The 19,531-nt window shown below is 41.4% G+C and overlaps 1 protein-coding gene across 1 annotated transcript in view; it reads right to left on the minus strand.

The window, feature by feature from the left end:
• GABBR2 (gamma-aminobutyric acid type B receptor subunit 2) overlaps nucleotides 1–19,531 on the minus strand; it is a 1,245,145-nt gene that overhangs the window by 1,151,890 nt on the left and 73,724 nt on the right. The gene's annotated exons all lie outside the window — the stretch shown is intronic.

Below are 19,531 nucleotides of genomic sequence, written 5' to 3' on the forward strand. Positions count from 1 at the left end.
AGTTAGCTGAGAACCAGCCTGGGGCCAGGTGGGTGATCAACCCAGGGTTGTTCCAGTTATCAGCACAAGGGGCCGTGTCTGGGAACTGGAGAAAGGTGCTTTTGGGGAGGGGGGGCAGTGTATGTTTCTTTGCAGATACCACAGACAGCTGGAGCAGAGGAGAGCTGCTCTTCCCCTTGCAGGCTCTACCAGAGAGCAGGACTTTCTGAACCAGCAGCACCAGCCATGGTTATTGTGCTGCCAGTGCCAAGGAGAGCTGATGTTTGAATTAACCCTGTGTGCTCCTGCTGAAATTCACTGGAGTCTCAAGGTTTAAGCTGGGAGTTGAATGCAGGTTGTCTTTGATTCAATTTGTACAGAGTGTTTTAGTTCATTGATACCTGCCTTTGACAATTAGATTATTGATATCCTGTTCTGCTTTTAACCTCATTCATCTGTGGACTGTTTTGTAAATAATAAACTGTAAATAGCTAGACTGTATGTACTCCAATGCATGGGGAAACTGCAAGAAAGAACTATATGGAGAGGTGCCCTTAGCCTTAGGGGTTGGGAGGTTGACCAAGGCTATTTGACACCCCAGGACCCTGAATCCGGACATGGCCGTGGGTAGCACCATGGCTAGGGTTACACAAATAATGGATTTCCATCTGCCCTTCAGGAATTTGAATTAGAGGCTACAGGGCATTGGGCAAAGGTGGCTGAGGAGAGGCAGCATGAGGCAAGTGGTAGGAGAGGGCAACGGCAGCAGGGAGCAAAGGCAGCAAGTGGCAAAAGGGGTAGTGGATGCAGCTCTGACCCCAAGCCCAAGTTGGGGCTGGAGTCACAGCAGCCACCTGCCCCTCTGCTGCTTTGTACTCAAATTCAGGATGACAGGTTTCTTTTCCCATGTTGAATAGGGAAAAAACGTGATATAAGGTAGTTATATCTGAATTCTGGTCTTTCTTTGCTGACTGCCTTCAAGAGATCTCCGCACTGTTTAATGTTTCAACATCACTTTTTCCAGCTCGGTTGCTAGTAAATGAATTCTCCTCACAGTCAGTCCCAGCCTTCCCAACTTCTAAGCCTTTAGTGGGAAGGAGAAAGTGGTTAAGAAAAGTTGGTCTTGACAGTAGAGCTGTCCTGACTCTTCTAGAGATCAGATATAACCTTGCTGTTTATAGATTCATAGAAAGTTAAGGTTCCTTCCAACCCTAGGAGGACATCTAGTCCAACCCCCTGCTCAAAGCAGGACCATCCCCAACTAAATCATCCCAGCCAATGCTTGGTCTAGCTGGGTCTTAAAAACATCCAAGGATGGAGAGTCCACAACGTCTCTGGGTAACCAACCCTAGTACCTTTCTTGTGAGAAAGTTTTTCATTATATCTAACCTACGGTAAACTTTCCTTGCTGCAATTTGAGATCATTGCTCCTCATTCTATCATTTGCCACCACTGAGAACAGTCCAGCTCCATCCTCTTTGCAACCCCCCTTCAGGCAATTGAAGGCTGCTATCAAATCTCCCCTCAGTCTTCTCTTCTCCAGACTACATAAGCCCAGTTCCTCAGCCTCTCCTCAGAAGTCACGTGCCCCAGCCCCAGAACCATTTTCACTGCCCTCCACTGGACTCTCACCAATTTACCCACATCCTTTCTGTAGTGGGGGGCCCAAAACTGGACACAGTACTAGAGATGTGGCCTCACCAGTGCAGAATAGAGGGGAATAAGAACTTCCCTCAGTCTCTTGGTAATGCTCCTACTAATGCAACCTAGTGTGCCATTAGCCTTCTTTGCAACAAGGGCATGCTGTTGGCTCATATTTGGTTTACTGTCCACTGTGATCCCCAGGTCCTTTTCTCCAGAGATGCTGCTTAGCCAGTTGGCCCCCAGGCTGCAGTGGTGTATGGGATTGTTCAGTTCAGGCTTAAGTGCAGGACTTCGTACTTCTCTTTACTGAACCTCATGAGATTTCTTTTGTTCCAATCCTCCAATTTGCCTATGTCTCTCTGAATCCTAGCCCTACACTCCACTACTGCCCCCAGCTTGCTGCCATCTGCAAATTTGCTAAGGGTGCCACTCTGTCCCATCTTCCAGGTCACTGATGAAGATATTAAACAAAACCAGCCCCAGGACCGACCCCTGGAGCACTCCACTTGATATTGAGCCATGAATTACTACCCTTTGAGCCAAATAATTCAGACAGTTATTTCTATCCACCTTAAAGTCTGTTCATCCAACCCACACTTCCTTAGCTTGCTTGCAACTATGTTGTGGGAGACTGTATCAAAAGCCTGTTACTCTGTGCAGTTATGTCTGTGCTGTCCATCTCTTATCTCTGTCATGAGGTGCTGGTCACTGCCTCTAGCCAACTGCAACCATATATTAAAGCAATACAAACCATTTATTTCTGAAGGGATGTTAACAATACATGTGAAGAACTCTCAAAGATCTGCTTGCACTATGCAATAAGCAGCCATGTTGGACCTACACAACCCAGTAACAGTACCACATATCCTTAGCTGTCTATACTTGTGCCCTATCTTTAAGTATTTACATTTTTCCATACATCTGCACGCAAAGTAATTTGGCAACACTTTTACTGAATCCACAGGCCAAGCAGTAACCCACATTCTTTTATGCTAGCAGATTGTACTTCATTGTGAACATGTCCACATGTTCTGCTGTTTAGCAGAACTCTCTTCCTGTAATAGAACTGAAATATTTCAATTAGCAATAAATAATCCTTGAAATCACCAATGACTTCTGGTACTCCTTTACTTCTTGTGGTTTTATTCTGTGTCCTTATTTCTGATGATGGTTGTCATACGCAAACTGTTTTTACCAGTAGATTTTCTGCCATGCCTTTATCACCTTATCTGGTTCACCTATCAGTGAATTTATTTCAGTCCTCACCATTTTCCCACATGCCCTGGTACTTTACAGGGTGTGACTCATTTGAATCTTCATCTAACATACGTACTCCTTGGCAGTTACTAGGATCCAACTGCACTACTCTCTGCATACTCCCTTCCCACCCTACATCTTTTGTCTTTGTCATCAGATGCCAGTTAAACTCTTATTAAGTCTCATCTGAAATTCAAGGAGGTCTGTACCTAGGATGTACTAGTATTTAGTTGGTGTGAAGGCAGATTTATTTGTTATGTCACATTTTTTACTATTGCTGACTTCAAAAAAGTTCACTTGCTGTAAGCAGAAGTCTATGTGCAGCATGACATGAGCTGTATTGGACTGCTGCCCTTGCCTTCTGTTGGTGTTTTTCTCCAGCCTGGAAATGTTTTCCATGGGTCTTTGCTATTCCGACATGCCCTATTTTAAGTTCTTGGCAATTCTGACAGGTGCTTCTGCTTTTCCATTATGGTGGCTATGATCCCGACAGGACTCAATATGTTTAAATTCTGGTGATGCTGCAAATTGCATACATTTCTGACAGATAAACTGAGGTCTATCATTGGTAATGATATCTGATATGTTCCATTGTCCATCATGCTGTCAGGTTACAAGCAAGAAATAGCCACAACCAAACATGAAGGGCTACATCCTGTGTGCATGTAAATGGCAAGTAGGCAGCCACCTAACTGCAATTTTTTACGCTTATACATGGTTTGCAATTCAGCTTTGCCCATGAAGGGTTACTCACCATCCTCAGTAGGTCTGTGCTCCAGCTCAGCCGCTGCCCAACAAAATGGGATCATGTAGGTACTCATGTAAGGTTAAGTATATTTTAGTGACAGAAAAATATAGCTAGCAGGCGATAAATACCAGAAGAGAATGCCACTTTTTAGCTGAGTGGCCAATTGATTGGTTTGCCAATTGGAGCATGAGAACAAGGTTCTGTGCTCAAGGGTCTATGCCTCCAGTTGAACATACCCCACTGGTCAGTCAAGGAAGGATATGTAGGACCAGAAGGAAAAGCATACTGCTGAGGGTATCTGGGTCAGTGAGATGGCTGCTATCCTCTATAAGCAAAACCCTTGGCTCTAGCTTAAGCCCCTGCTCCCAGTACCACAGAAACTTTCCCAGTGCTGTTTATCCAATCACCCAATTATTCAATAATTTATACAAGGTGCAGTATGCCAGCTTCAAAGAGAGAGTTAGAGACCAGTCTGGCCAATGTTTATTCCATGGGCTGCTGTTGGGAAGCAGGAAGTGCTCACTCAAATCTGTTCTAGGTTGAACAGGTCCAAAGCCCATCTCCCACTCCCTAGACCAGTGTCCTAACCATTTGTCTGTTGGGCTAAAAAGTGAAAGGGCCTTCTACAGGGGGAAACTTAATCCTAAAGTGTGCATAAGTGTCAAAATCTGCAATTTGTGGTTGTTTATGTGCAATTTCCGTTCATAAAGTGAAATAGAATTTACCCCTTAGTTGTCATCTGTATTTAAACTGGTCTCACTGAGCGCCTCTAGAATCTGATGTTGGTTGGTGTTGTTGGTACTGTTTTGGCACCAGAAACATGCCAAATGTCATTCTTAGTCATATGCATCTGTCAAAGGGAATCCAGAATGTCAAGATATAACTGGTTTGCCATGATCTAAAAATGGTTTAAGCATCTAAAACTGAAAAGACATTTGCCTTTGTAATTCTTAGAAATCTCTCTCCAATTTTGAAAATAATGAAAACATTATATAGGTTTATTGAGGAGTAAGGAGTCAGTGCACATGTGGAGTTTGCCTGTTTTTATCTAATAGGTGCCATGTTGCTGATGCAATTGGATGGATACTTGATTGTCTTCTAAGACTCCCAAGTCTCTAAGGTTACCAATCTGGATTTTAGACCTTTTTTCAAAGGGGAATGTGTGTGGTCATTGCTATAGTTGTTTCACTTCAAGGATGGTGTCCACATGAAGTTTTCCAAAAGTTACATGAGACTTTTATCTAAATCTATCCAGATTTTTCAAGGTCATCTTACTTTGTGTCAACTGAATGTCATAAACAACCTCCTATGCATCAAGCACCTGTCCCCATTATTACATTAGCGTTACATAACAGCACATCATGCACCCCTATTACTCCTCTGCCTTTTATTTTCTTTCTTTTGAAAGCAGAAATATTTGTGCCATTTCAATAATTTCAAAGTCTAGTTTGTAGAAAGTGCCCGTGTATGAACCTTTCACTGTACGGTGTCTCAGAGAATACACTAATAGACTACTGCAGGGTTTTAGCCTGGTGCTGCTTTTCAACATTTTGGATGATTTATTCTGTACAATTTTCAATAATCAGTAAACTCATTATGTTGCAGATAGCAGCACTGTTAATTTGACATTTGAATGTCTGAGCTGGTTGCTATGGTGATGTTTGAAGTTTCAGTTGTGCAAACCACATTTTCCCTTTGAATGTCACAGCCCAAACCAGTGGGTGGTGATAAAGACCAGCTCATCAGAAGAGGACTCACTCCCCACTTGGTATACATTTATATGGCTACTTCTGTCACTCTGCCTGCTTTTGCAGAGCAATACTGTATATGTCAGTGATCACAATGGCAGCATCCCCTAGATCAGTGATTCTCAACCAGGGTGATGTGGCACTTCAGGGTGCCATGAGAATCTTTTAATGGTGCCATAGGGGGTGCTCAATATTGACACTGTTAGGTGTGCAAAAACCTACACATGGTTCACAAGATAAACCCAGAAATTTCAAATAGGAATCCAGAGCATCACAAACATTCTGGACCTACTGTGGTCATTCTGAGTTTTTTTGCAACAGAAGGCTTGTGCTATTATATTTCCATAGTCCAAAACATGAGTGAAACCTAAGAGCTGGCATTTTCTGAGGGGTGCCTCAAGTCTAATCAGGATGCCTTAAGTCTAAGAAGGTTGAAAACCACTGCCCTAGATATTTGTTCACATTTTCCCATAATCTCTCCTCTTCCATTTCAGTGTTTAACATTACCAAACTCCACAATTATAACCAAGAATCTACAATATAAAATTAATGATCAAGAATGAGGCCCTTGGCAGGCTCTGTACAAATGTTATCCCCTTTCAGAGGATAAAAACCCTTTGTTTCAAGTTTGCATGCGAGTTGTTTTAAAGGAAAGACACAAAAGGAGAGGAATTAGGTGTGATGCACATAATTCTTGATATGCTGAAAAAATGTTATCAAAGAAAATATTTGAAGGGTTTCCTGAAGCTTAGCGAAAAGTCAATAAGACATTATAGCTTTTTGTCACTTTAATGAATAGAGGCCACATGCCTTCGGTGAAAGCTGGAAACTATTCCATATAGTTTCTGGAAAAAAATGTTCCCTTCTGTTCAGCATCATTTAGGTTTGAATCAGACAAACTGTACTGAAAGCCTGATTTACTGTCGGCAGTGTGACATTTAGTAGTGGTGGTGCTTCCGCAGCAAAGAATGAAATACACCATTCGGTGTCATCAGCAAATTGTCAGCCTGTTAACGTGACATTCCTTGATTGTCCTTTACAAACATTGGTCTTACTTCAGACTTTCTTTTTTGTATCTGATGTGTTGTTTCATTTGATATCTCATTATTATTTCTATTGTAGGAATGTCTAGAGGTCTCATTTTAGAAGTAGGGACTGCTCATTATCGCATAGGCATCTACATGATGTGCCAATGGGAGTTTCTTTGGAGTACAAGTCAATCCTTCTTGGAAGGAAGGAGTTTGGTACATTAGGTGCTTGGACAGTTTTGTCTTCAAGACTGAGCTTCCTGCATCATCTGTTTACTCCCCTCAAGTGATAAACTTTAAGTCAGGGGGACTGAGCTAGAGACCTGGTATGACCTTGCAGTACTGCCCATGGTGTTTCTACAGAACATCAAAGCACAACTTGCCCTCTGGACCATTCTGCAAGCAATAAACAAATTGCTTTTGATCTTCAGTTTGTTCCATATTAATATGGTAACATAGATTATCTGCATTTGATGAGATTAAATGAGTACTTACCACAAAATATTTAAAGATTGAAACAAAATTATTTAAAATACAGCAGTGCTTCATATCACAAATCCTATTTTCTGTTTATGACAATAAAAAAAATGTGAGTTTCTATTTTAATCAATGCAGATTAAAATAAATATTGGTAAAGTATTTAAGAGGCCCTACTTGACTTCCTGATTTGAAACTGCCATATTGCATATACAACTGTTTGTTTATTAATAATAAACTGTTTTATTATTAATAAACTGTTTGTTTATTAATTCCAATTTGAATACAAAAAATAGCATAAGTACACAGTTCTAAGAAGATGTAGGGATGACCTGTTGTATTATGGACTACAGATATAATGATAGCTTGTCCTAGCAAATGATGGGATTGAGTCCTTTTTGACTGGATAGGGTACTAGTTTCCCACAAACTAGCAGTTGGGTGGGATCTTACATTGAACCAGAAAGTGTCGCCATTTCATGCCCTTTTGCCTGTCTCTTGAGCTGGGAATGATAATTTAAATTACTGTTACCCACACCTGGTACATTGGAAGTCCTTGATATACTTGGCATATTGCAATCTTGTTTTAGCAGACAGTGTTCACAGAATCATAGAAAACTAGGGTTGGAAGGGACCTCAGGAGGTCATCTCATCCAACCTCCTGCTCAAAGCAGGATCATCCCCAACTAGATCATCCCAGCTAAGGTGTTGGAGGTCTTAAAAACCTCCAAGGGTGGAGAGTCCATAACCGCTCCAGGTAACCTGTTCCAGTGTTTTACTACCCTCCTAGTGAGAACGTTTTTCCTAATATCTAACCTAAGCTTCTCTTGCTGCAATTTAAGACCATTGCTCCTTGTTCCATCATCTACCACCACTCAGAACAGTCTAGCTCCAGTATTGAGAGGTGTTCAGCTTCCTGATTGATAATTATTTTTAGTGAACTCATGTCATTATTTATTCTTTTTATTCATCATATTTTGATATCATATTTCATTAGGCTCTGTTGGCTTGTCTGAGAACCTTGGCTAAGATACAGAGTCATGTTGGACTGGTATTGTTCTTTTCTCAGAGAAATCAATTATTAGCAATTACTTGTTTGCTCCAAGGAGGTCCCTCTTTTTTGAGAGGTCATGCAGGATTTAACGTTGTTCCCTTAGTTTTAAGCTAATACACATAACACCTGAAAGAAGCAGGAAAATCTGAATATATGGAATGTGGTAGCAGAACTTACATACCTTAGGTTTAAGTCCCTCTTCTTTTAAATCCAAATAGTACTAGAGCTTTTCTTTTCCAGTGCCTGGATATGAGAGCTATTTGGATGCCAAAGTTTAAAAACAGGCAAGATAGACCAGGACAAGAGATGCCTTTAAGACAAAGCAGTGGAGTGAAATTTGTTAACGGATTCTCTTTTGGTTCTTCAGCCACTTTAGATATATAGTAGGGGTGTGTGAAACGGGCCCTGTTTGATTTAGATTTGGATTCGGTCCGAATTGGGGACAGTGATCCGATTAATTGATTCAGATCACTGTCCCCAATTCAATTTGACCGAATCCAAAGCTGAAGATTTGGTGCTGATTCAGAGAATCAGCGATTCAGCCATAGACACAACTTTAAATGTTTTTTCTACATGCCTCAAGGTACCAGGCAAGTCTTGTGAACACTAAGATGCTGGGGTGGATGGAGCATCCTGCAGGAGCACAGGGGGCTTGGCAGTGAACCCGGAAGTGGACTGGAAGTACTTCCAATCCACTTCTGGGTCCACCGGGTAGCACATGGGGGGGCCCCCACGCACCTTCCCAACTCAGTGATTGGCCGCAGAGGAACCCTGAGTGCCCCCCCAGACCCAGGAGGCACCAACTCAGCGACCGGCCGCAAAGGGACCCTGGGTGCTACATCACTGTCAAAGAAGTCAGTTGATAAAAGAGGAATATTTTTAAAGAGCTTTGTTAGGTGACATGTAAACCGGGGAAGATCAAGGGATCTGCTTTAAAAACAGGAACTGATTGTCTCTTTACAATCAAAAGAAGCAAATAATAGAAGGCTGATGAATGAGTATTTGCAAACTGAGCATTCATGTCACTTTTTGCCTCTAGACAGGGTCAACAAGTTAGAATTATTCTTAGGCATTTTAAGTTTATAGTAACATGGCTTGTCATGTTCAACAGTTCACAGAACCCATGAGTCATGCATATTTTCAAAGTTAATAAGCTATGGTACTTATAAAACCACTGAAGTCTGAGGGACTTTCTTAGAAAATCTGACATGGAGGGCAAAATTTTATTTTATTTTATATACCCAAATAGCAACTTTCCAGCTGCATAAATGGTGTTTTTGGCATTTGTGCACTTTGCAATTCTGTTATCCACGTTCTGTGGGCACATAAGCATCCACATGGCTACTGAGCAAGCACAATAGAATATGCACTGGCTTGACAGGTGTGTGGCTATGTACACACATACCTGAGTGTAAGTTCCAAAAAAATAAATTTGAGGACAGCCTTCTCATGTTTTGGCCCCAATAACCGAGTGGTTAAGACACTTGTGCACAAAGTGGAACCCCAGGTTCTTGATGATTCCCCTGGTCACCTAGAAACTTGAACCTGCCATTCCTAGACTTCCCAGCCTAATACCCTAACCACCACATCACAGGTCAGGCATTAGCCAGGGCCCTCTCTAGTACTCTTTTTGAAGCTGACTCATTACACCTAGTCTTTAAAAGTGATTGAATAAAATAGAGAGTGATAGGAAAGTTACTGTCCGATTGGGAGCAAGGGTCCAGACTAGAGCCTGGAATTTGTTATCCTGCATAGAAGCAGCCATCCTCCAAGCCCCTTTCTTGGCTGCCCAGGGTGCCAGCCTGATGTGTGGAGTACTGTGCTTAAAAATCAGGGAGATGCAGGTTAAAACCCCATGTACGTGAAGGGGGGCCTGGAGCATGGGTCTCCTTGGCTAAGTGCCCACAGCCCCATAGCTATTGAAACAAAAACATGGGAAGCTTGCTAGCCATGGGTTTTCAGTGGGTAGAATTTTGTGACTCATGCATACCCAACATACATGTGTAGGTTACCAAGTATTTGCCCAGCCAGTAAGTAGGCTACTAAGCATGATCTGCAGCTGTGTGGAAGTTCACATATCCATGCTGCATGGGTAACACAATCATAAACTGTGTGGAAGTGCCAAAAAATACCAATTACATGGGTGGTAGACTGCCATTTGGATGTGCAAGGTGAAAAAGGATTCTGTCCCTAATAACGTCATGATTTCCAAGGTTAAAATCTGATCAATTCCTGTTTCACCAAAGGATGCTGGTATAGGTAAACAAGGAGGGAAGGCCATACCTATTAAGTAGCATTGCCAGAGGTGGAATCTTCACTCCTTAACTAAGTCACTTGACAGAATGGCTTATGCACCATTCCCTTTCTGGCCACCAGCATGGTAACCAATATCTAAGGGCTGTCTACACTGTAGATAACTTGTGGGGAGGTGTGTGTATGGGGACCCCCCACATGCCCCTGCCACTGGTGGCATAAGCAACAGGTGGCGGGCCCTCTGGGCACTCATGGCTTGCACAGGCGGCGCCCCCTGGGGGGGCACAGCTCTGGTGGAGTCCCAGGGTCTGCACATGGTGACAGGAAGCAGAGGCCAGGCCAGCTTGGTTCCATTGCATAGAGCTTCCCGCAACTCATGTGCAGCTCCTGGGACTCAGGGGAGAGCGCTGCACGCTGGAACCAGCAGCCTGGCCCTGCTCCCTGCTGCCACATGCGGTTCCCAAGATTTGGCTGGGTAGCAGGGAGGGGGGCCAAGCTGTCCTGGCTCCATCATGTAGGGCTCCCTGCCAGTTTTGGTGGAGTTCTGGGAGCTGCACGTAGTGGCAGGGAGCAGGGAAGGCTGCTGGCTCCATCACGCAGGGCTCCCCCAGCAGCATGCGAGTCCAGGGAGCAGCAAGAGTTGCAGGGAGCCCCATGCAATGGAACTGGGCTCGCCCAGGCCCCATGTTCCCACTGACCTGGGCTCCTGCCACCCTGTCAGGTGCACTCCCACCAGCCCTGGCCCTGAGCTCCTGCCCAGCTCAGCTCCCTGGGTGGCTGCAGCAGCCCCACCTGAAAACTGTGCTGGCCAGGGCCAGGTTGGGGCCAGGGCCCTCCCACAGGCAAGGGTGAGAGCATGGTGCACTGCCCTGGCAGCAGTAGGCAAAGCTCAGCCCTATGCTGAGCCAAGCAGGGACAGCAGTGGGCCAGACTGGATACAATTAGTTGGTGCCTGTGGGCCGAATGAAATTGCCTAGCAGATCAGTACCAGCCCATGGGACATATTTTGCCCACCCTTGCTTTGACTTGCCTGTTTCTCCCATCATCTCACCAGGACACTATTCTTATAGCTATTAGCTATTTTTTCCAGCTACAACACATTTGTAAAAGACCTGAGAAACTAATCTTTGGGAAGTACAAACTACAATCTTGCATGTAATCTTTTTTCTAGTCTCCTTTTTATTTTTATCAGCTGGTAAAGGCTTGGCTGTGTAAGTGTGTGGGTACATAAATGCATCATTGAGAATCTCTAAAACCAACATAAAACAATAGCTAAAAAGAGTTTCCTAAAAACAGCTTTAAATTATTTGGTATTTGCAGAAGGGGAAATGTTTCTCAACTTCTAAATGGTTGTGTTACCTTCAACTAACATTTCTGAGTTAAAAGCATGAGGCTGGTTTTGGTGCTACCAGTGAGGGTGAAGGTTGGGGGAGTTGGGAGGAACTATTAAGCCTACCCATTTTGACACACACCAAACCTGAAAAAGCAGTAATGAAGCTACACCAGGGGCATTTTCCACAGTTGCTCTCAAGTAGACAGGAGATGCAATGAGAATGGCCATACAAGCAGCCCAAAAGCAGCTTCTCTGCCACATTTTTGGGTTGTGCTTGAGAGCAGGTGTCCCCAACAGCCCTAGGGACAGGGGGTGGATGGGATTTCTAAGAGTAGTTTTGGTTTTTCCCCCCCAGCGGAAAACTTTACAGCAGGACTGGGGAAGACAGAACATAAAATAAAGGCGCAAAACAAGCCACCTCCTAACATTTCATTCTCCCACCTAGCCAGGGCTTATTTCACAGTCGTTGCCTGGTTTCAATGGCAGGCAGAAATCTCCCCTCACCCCTGGAGGTCTCAGCTTCTCTGCTGGCCCTCAGCAGGTTGCCTCTGCCCCACAACTAACCCCTCTGCAATCCGGCCATTAACCCTTACCTGCCAGAACAAAATACATCCAAAAACCCACTTTCAACAGGGAACATTAAAACAAACAACACAACCACATAATGGTTGCATCCAGTTTCATTAAAAAGCAGAGCATTGTTACCAGAAGAAGTTTCTTTTATGAATGTATTCAATTGGTAAAACATTGTTCATTAAAAAGGTTATTATAAAAAATCCCAATCAGCTGTGTTTATAAATTTGCTTCATTCTTTCTTATTCCAGTCATTAGATTGGGGTATAGGAGCAGATCTAATTGGATTGGATAAAGCTTCACAGACTGTCACTGTCATGGTCAGAGGTTGCATAAGTGTTGTTTTTCTGATAATAAATCAATAAACCAATCAAATTATCTCCTTTGATCTTTAATTTGATATGGGAAATGTTAAGTAAGAGGTGATTTTATGATTCTGTGTTTTCATGATTTTATCTTAGTTATTCACTCCAGGGATCTTAATCAATAAAGCAAATAAACTGGAGAACTGTGCCCAAGTTGTTATTTGTTCATAAGGATGAGGAGCTCGAGTCCTTAAAAAAACACTTCAGATCCTGCAACTGGTTAACAAAGCCAGTTCAATCCTTATTTTTGCTCTCACAATCCCAAAGAAAAATTATACTAGATCTAACAAGTAATCAAGATCCAACCCACTCCTCATTTTTGTCCATCTTTTCTCATACCTCTCTTCCTTCAGTTCATCAGTGCAACTGCTTGTATTGCTCTCCTTTGTTAATTCCCTAACCTGTTGCAGCAACTACCCTCCCATCTTACCTCTTTTCCCTCCACTCATCCCCTCTATCATCTTTCTGTTCAATCTTTCCCTGTCCTATGGTCCATGTTTTCTCAATATCAACTTACTTAGTGCCCAGTATACAGTATGTAAATCATCAATGGTAACACACTTTTACTTTGTGCTCCTCCACTGTGTTGGGTGTATCCATACATTACCTCTATCTTATATTTATGTTACAAGATCTCTGGAGCAGACACCACTTTTTTGGTTATAGGTACATGCTGTCCCCAAACACAGTGGGGCCACCATCTCCTATTTGAGAACTCTGCTTGCTACTGGAATGCAAATAAACAATAATCAATGTCTCTGCCATTGGGTCCTGAGCTGTTTTGTGACCAGATTTGCCCATTTTTAGTCATGTTGATTAGTACTTTACTCTGACCTCATTTATAAAATGCAGCCTTGGTGACTAGTCAAATTGATTTCATTGGGACTGCTGGTAGAATAATGGACTTCCCAAGGCAAGCAAACACAGTAGTATCTGGCCTCAATGTTTTCACTAATGAGTTGAAGAGAGGAAATTAAGAGAACTTAAATTAAATACGTAGCTGTCAATAAAATGAGAGCTGTTGCAAACACAAGAGTAGGGAGTAGAATACAAAGAGAAATAGAAAGGGTTGAAACATTATTATAAAGCTAAATACCATATTCACCCAATTCCAAGATGACTTTGAATTTAAGACAACTGACCCTCTAATAATTAGATTCAATACATGGGAAATTATGCATTTCTTATCATTTTCCATGTATGGAATCTAACTATGGGGGGTCATCTTAAATTTGTCCCCCTCACCACTGCAGCAGGAAAAGCAGTAGTGGTTGGCAGCCAGACATGTTGATTGGGAGGGGCGGGGTGTAAACTCATATACATTGACAGTCTGCTTAAAAAATACAAGCTAATACATGTATTAAAGGAGGAGCTGTTGGAAGGGTTATTACCAAAATGGTGGCTATAATCAGGGATGGGTTCAGAGGGAGTTAGGTGGCATGGTAACATCCCATTTTATCTGTGTTAAGAGTTCTCAGCTCAGAGCCTATCTGGAGCCCTTGCTTTTATATAGCTCGAGAGAATGCTGCCACTACCACTCATCCCTCCTTTCCCCTGTGTTGCATTCAGTGGAGAGGAGAGGGAGGAGAAGGGTGAGCAGGAGCTCACGCCCTGGGATCTAGAGCCATACAAAAGCAGAGGCTCCAGCCAAACCCCACTCTGATCAGCTGGTGAGCTCAGAGCGCACTGTTCACATGAAATCTAGTGGGACCTTTGCTGACCAGGCAGTGAGCTCAGAGCTCGCTGAGCATCCGTGACACAGCCAAACTGGGGGATGGGGGCACCCCATTTGCCCCATACCTCAATCCAATACTGGATGTAACCTCTAGCATATTTTATTTATTCTTCCTTCCTGAAAAGTATACATCCTCAGTAATGTCTATACTTTGGGTAATTTTTATTCTCTTTCCTTTCAAGGCCTGTTTTAGGTTTTTTGTTTCCTTTTTGCTTTGTCATGTATTATTTATTAGCTGTTGTATCTTTAAATGTTGTAACCTTGTGTGTTTACTCAGGCACCAGACTTCCTGTATTTACTCAAATATAAGACACCCCTAAATATAAATGACACGCAACAATTAGATTCTATATATGGAAAATGTATAAATGTGTTATAGTTTTCCAGATATAGATCTAATTATTGGAAGTCTGCACTGAATTGGTCCCACTCCTACTGCTACTGTAGGGACAATAAATATGGGGAAGTCATATGCCTTATTGCCCTCTGGCAGCAGTTTAATAATAGAGAATGTATTCAATGAGGTTTCCTCGTATTTGAATATAAGACAAGGGGCTTCCCCCACCACTCCCGTCTCCCTCCTGCCCCCCCCACCATGCTGACTGGAAGGAAAAAACCTCATCTTGTATGTGGAGGCAGCAAGATATAACAGACTTTAATAGGGCAAGAGTCAAAATATAGTTTTGAAAAGGCAATTGTGAAGCTGATTTCCTGCTCCTGTTGCCAGCTTTGGCCATTTTCAAAGGGTTGAGGCCAAGGTACAGTAATGTAACTAAGCAAAAGGCCCCCCAAAATGTTTCTGAGTGACCACAGTGTGAACTTTTGCAGACATGACAACTATGTTGGTCAGCAAAGTAAAAGAAGCCATCCACATGTCTAATTAAACCAGTAATGGGATACATACAGTTGAACAGCACACAAGGCCTGAAAGGCAACACTCCAAAAGAAGATGTTAAATTAAATAATACAAATATACTATATCATAGCTTTATCTTAAATGTTAATTGTATTTATTGATATACCCAAACAAACTAAATGCTATTTTGTTATGATAGATATATTTTTGTTCATTTTCTAGGTAAATTGTAAATGGCAACTGAAAGCATAATTCATTAAGTTTTTACACAACACAGCTCAAATTTCTAGACTTCAGCATAACCTCCATCTTTCATGAGACATTGTTCAACCCATTTTTCAACTCCTAGAAAACATTTTCCAGTTGCTGTTGAGCGATTTCATGAAATAAATTAAATAAAATGAAAAACATTTATGCTTATACTATGCTAAAAAACTTAATGAATTATGCTTTCAATTGCCATTTACAATTTGCTTCCATCATGTGTATATCCAAAGTTATTAAAGTTTAAAGTTGCACAAGGACTTAATAAACACCCTGTATAAGTCCCAATTTAAATCTGTGTTCAGTAAGACTAACATGTAAAAGATCATGTGCCATAGTGTGGTCATGATGTGGTTGCAGTCATGACGGTTTGGGACTTCTTGCATATTTTTGTCATTAGAGGTAAAGAAGGCTCATGTGTTTTAATTCCTCAGATCTGTGCACTACTTTGTATATGCCAGTGGATGAAGGTCCTTCCTTTATCCACTAATTGCCTTAAAAGATGCATCTAAAAGGTTACAGAAAATGATTGTACCATATTATTTATGAAATAACATGAAACAATGCAATTAGCGACTACTTTCATATATATGCACAAATGAATACCGTTAAAGAACTGCTCTCAACTGAAAAAATCAGATCTTATATTTCAAAATTATTTACCTACTCTGGTTAATAAGAAAATTTAAGATTACAGAGAGACTAGAGACTAGAGAAAACCTATTACATTTTAACTTTAAGGATCTGACAGCACTTTTGCTTGAGAATCTTTTCTGTAAGTACGAGGTGAAAAGATAGGAAAATATGATTTGTAATCCACAAAAATGTCAGAGGAATTCAGATAGAAGTTGTACCTTAACCTACTTTTAACTTTTGCTTCCTGGTAAAAGGGGAGCTAAATTTCAGGTAGTCGATTTCCTTTTTTGTATGGATTTCCTAACTTGTTTAACCATGCATTGTTAACAGATTTGTTTTCATGTACAGTGAGTTTAGGCCCTGAATTTACACTTTTCAAGCCTTGCTCAATCCACACCTTAAAAATTGCACAATGGTTGAAGCAGATCCACTGTCACACTGCTGCTGATTCAAAAAATAGTTACCCATAAAGCCTGTTCCCATATGTTTTCGTGCAGAGCAATTTCAATTGGTATGTGTTAGATGGCCAGAGTTATAAGGCTGAGCACCTGCATGTACCTGCACTGAATGCAGCCACAAATCATTATAGGCACGTCTACACATGATGCTACATCACCATCGCAATGCACTACAGTGATGTAGTGTCCACGTGTGTCTACACGTGACCAGCAGCTATTTTGCTGTAGTGGCACGCTCCGCCGCTACAGCAAAGTACACTGCTATGGCAAAGTAGTTGCTAAAAATAACTTCACAGCACACATGGTGCAGTACGAGCTGTTACTGCATCATGATTTAATACTTCCAATATGCCATACTAAATCATGGCACAGTAATAACAGCGCCATAGGGGCACATGAAGACATGCCCTACGTGAAGCACTTTTGAATTCCAATTTGAACACATACAAATTGTGGAATCTCCATCCTTGGAAGTTTTTCAGAGGCTAGATAATCTCTTGGCTGGGGTGGTTTAGGTAGGGATGATCCTGATCCTGCCGTGAACTGGAACTAGATGACGTCTTGAGGTCCCTTCCAGCCCTGTTCTACTATGATTCCATATTTCTGACATTTAGCACAAGACATTTCACTGAAGATTAAAGTGGGGTCCTATTTAATGGGGCTACTCAAAAGCTTAAAGTTAAGGACAATTTAATTCAGGACAATATCCTCAGAGTTTCTACTCATGGCTGTTTCAGCAGTAGAGTTATTCCTAAGGAAAAAAAGATCAAAAAGGGGATATCATTACAGTCTATAAACTATTAATCTGAAGGACACTGTTGGTAGAAGAACACACAGGTATAAAGTAGCCAGTCATAAACTGGGCTGGAAATTAGAAGGTTTCTAACCATCAGAGGAATAAAATTCAAGAGTTATGTGCTTAACCTTTCTAAAGCTACTGATTTTCAGGAAAAGGTAGCCCACTATGGGATTGCTGAAAGGTTAGGAATGACTGAAAAGAAGGACTTAATCACAGAAATACTTTGGTGACCTAACTATAAATAATTACATTTACTAAACTTCACTAATGTCAGTTCCATTCAACAAAATCATGTTATAGTTTCTATTATCTGATTATACTAAATCAAATCAAGTCTAAGTTCCCTCATCAAAAAAGCCACAGTAGTGACCCAGAATTAAACTGCATGGAACATTTTTTAATGTAAACCTTGATTTTTATCTCCATCTAACCTTTTGAAAAAAGGTTTCCTCTACCAAACTGCTCATTAGAAAAAGAAGACATCTTCTGGGAAGGTCTGAGGTTAATGACAGAAAAGGAACAGTGCCAACATCACAAATCATGAATAATCCCACTTCCTGGAGTTTTCCCTGGGAATCTATAGGGGACTGGAGGGGACAACCCACTCTGCTTAATTTACAAGATCGAGTAAGATCCAAACTGGTGGTGGTGGGAGACACACTAGACCTACATGCACAGGCTGAGCAGATGCCTGATGTGCCAGACTTTGTGTTTAATACCATGACCATTGTGCTGTCAGAAACTGTATTGTTTTGGGGTTTTGTTTCAGAAGGGGCAAGAGAAATGAAGATTAAAAGATTGTTACTAAGAAGAAGCTGATGCCAACCGTGTTAAAATGCCAGAGAAGTCTATTAATCAGCAATGAGAGAGTGGAATGGAAGAATCCTTCAGTTTTGCACAGGTCACTATTGTGGGCCTAATTGTTTTCTCTTGTTTTGACCAGGATTGGGCATTCACTTGAACTATTCTAAGTGCCATTGTGTTGCTGGTGAAGTTCTGGAAAGTTATAAAGCCATATTGCACTACAGGTGGCATACATTACAAATGACCCTGATGTACCATAAGTCAATACAGAAGCTACCTATCAAAGGATGAGCAAGAAAAAACATTGTATTATGTTGGCAAATACATCATTATATATGGAGTAACAAAACAGATGAAGCAAAATTAGCATGTGCACGTGCATACACAGAGACTCCTGTTGAATCTCCTCATCATCTCAGGCTCTATTTCATGTTATCAATAGAGAGACCAGAGTCTGAGATACTACTTTAACAAAAAAAGGATTTATTGTTCTTTCTACCACAGCAACCATTTTATCCACCTTTTTGTGCTCCCTATATCACACTATATTAATTAACACCTTGTTAAACTAAATTTCTGTAATAGCCTTAAGCCTCAGGCTACTTCACTGTAGCCATTAGCTGTATACATCACACTTATCCGCAAACACTGTTTTTAAAATAGCGTGGCTGAATATCCAACAATACATGGACACACTGCTTCTTTCCTGCAGTTGTGTTTCAATGGAGAAAAATACCTAGACTTCATGGGCACCTATATACATGTCTGATGCCTGCTCTGACATGTTCTAATTAGAACGTGTTGAAGCAGACTCAATTAATCGAACAAGCTTTAGTTAAAGTGCTCCTGCCACCATTTTGGAGTGTGGGACACTGAATATATGAGACGCTGCAGGCACTTTAATTACAGCAGCTCCCAAAAGCTCCCTCCCCTCCCCCCCCCCACAACGTGCAAACACAGAGCACATGTAAAGATATCCCATGAGTAAAAGATATACATATACAGTAGCTTTTAATGTTCTTTTTAGGAGTTAAAGAAAAAAAAATTATTCTGAATTAGCTTATTAGAAAAACATCAAAATAAGCATAAATAATTATTATTTTATTTACAACTCTGATCACTTTGAAGGGCAAAGAAATATCTTCTTCCGTGTACCAGAAGTTTTGAGGTAACAAGGCGTTCCATATTTCATAATTTACCACAATGTGATTGCTTTTTCCCCCCCAGATTAGGCTGCTGTCCAATTGCAATATACATTTGGAAAATTATATAATAAAATTCTCCCAGCTTTATCCCATAAATAATGGAGCACATCATTAGATATACTGTAACTGTGTTTTAATAATCTTTATAGAAGGAAGAAGCATGCTAAATTAAAGGTCATAGTTTTAAAATGTAACCATGCAACTGAACCTTCTGTTAATTTTTGAACAATTGAAACTAGAACTGCACTTTCTTCTGACACTAGTATGCTGCTTCAAAACCAAAATTTTCCCTCTACCAAACACTAGCAGATGGAGA

Source organism: Gavialis gangeticus, unplaced genomic scaffold (genome assembly GCF_001723915.1).
Source record: "Gavialis gangeticus isolate Ggan-Ray unplaced genomic scaffold, GavGan_comp1, whole genome shotgun sequence".
Classification (NCBI taxonomy): Eukaryota; Metazoa; Chordata; order Crocodylia; family Gavialidae; genus Gavialis; species Gavialis gangeticus.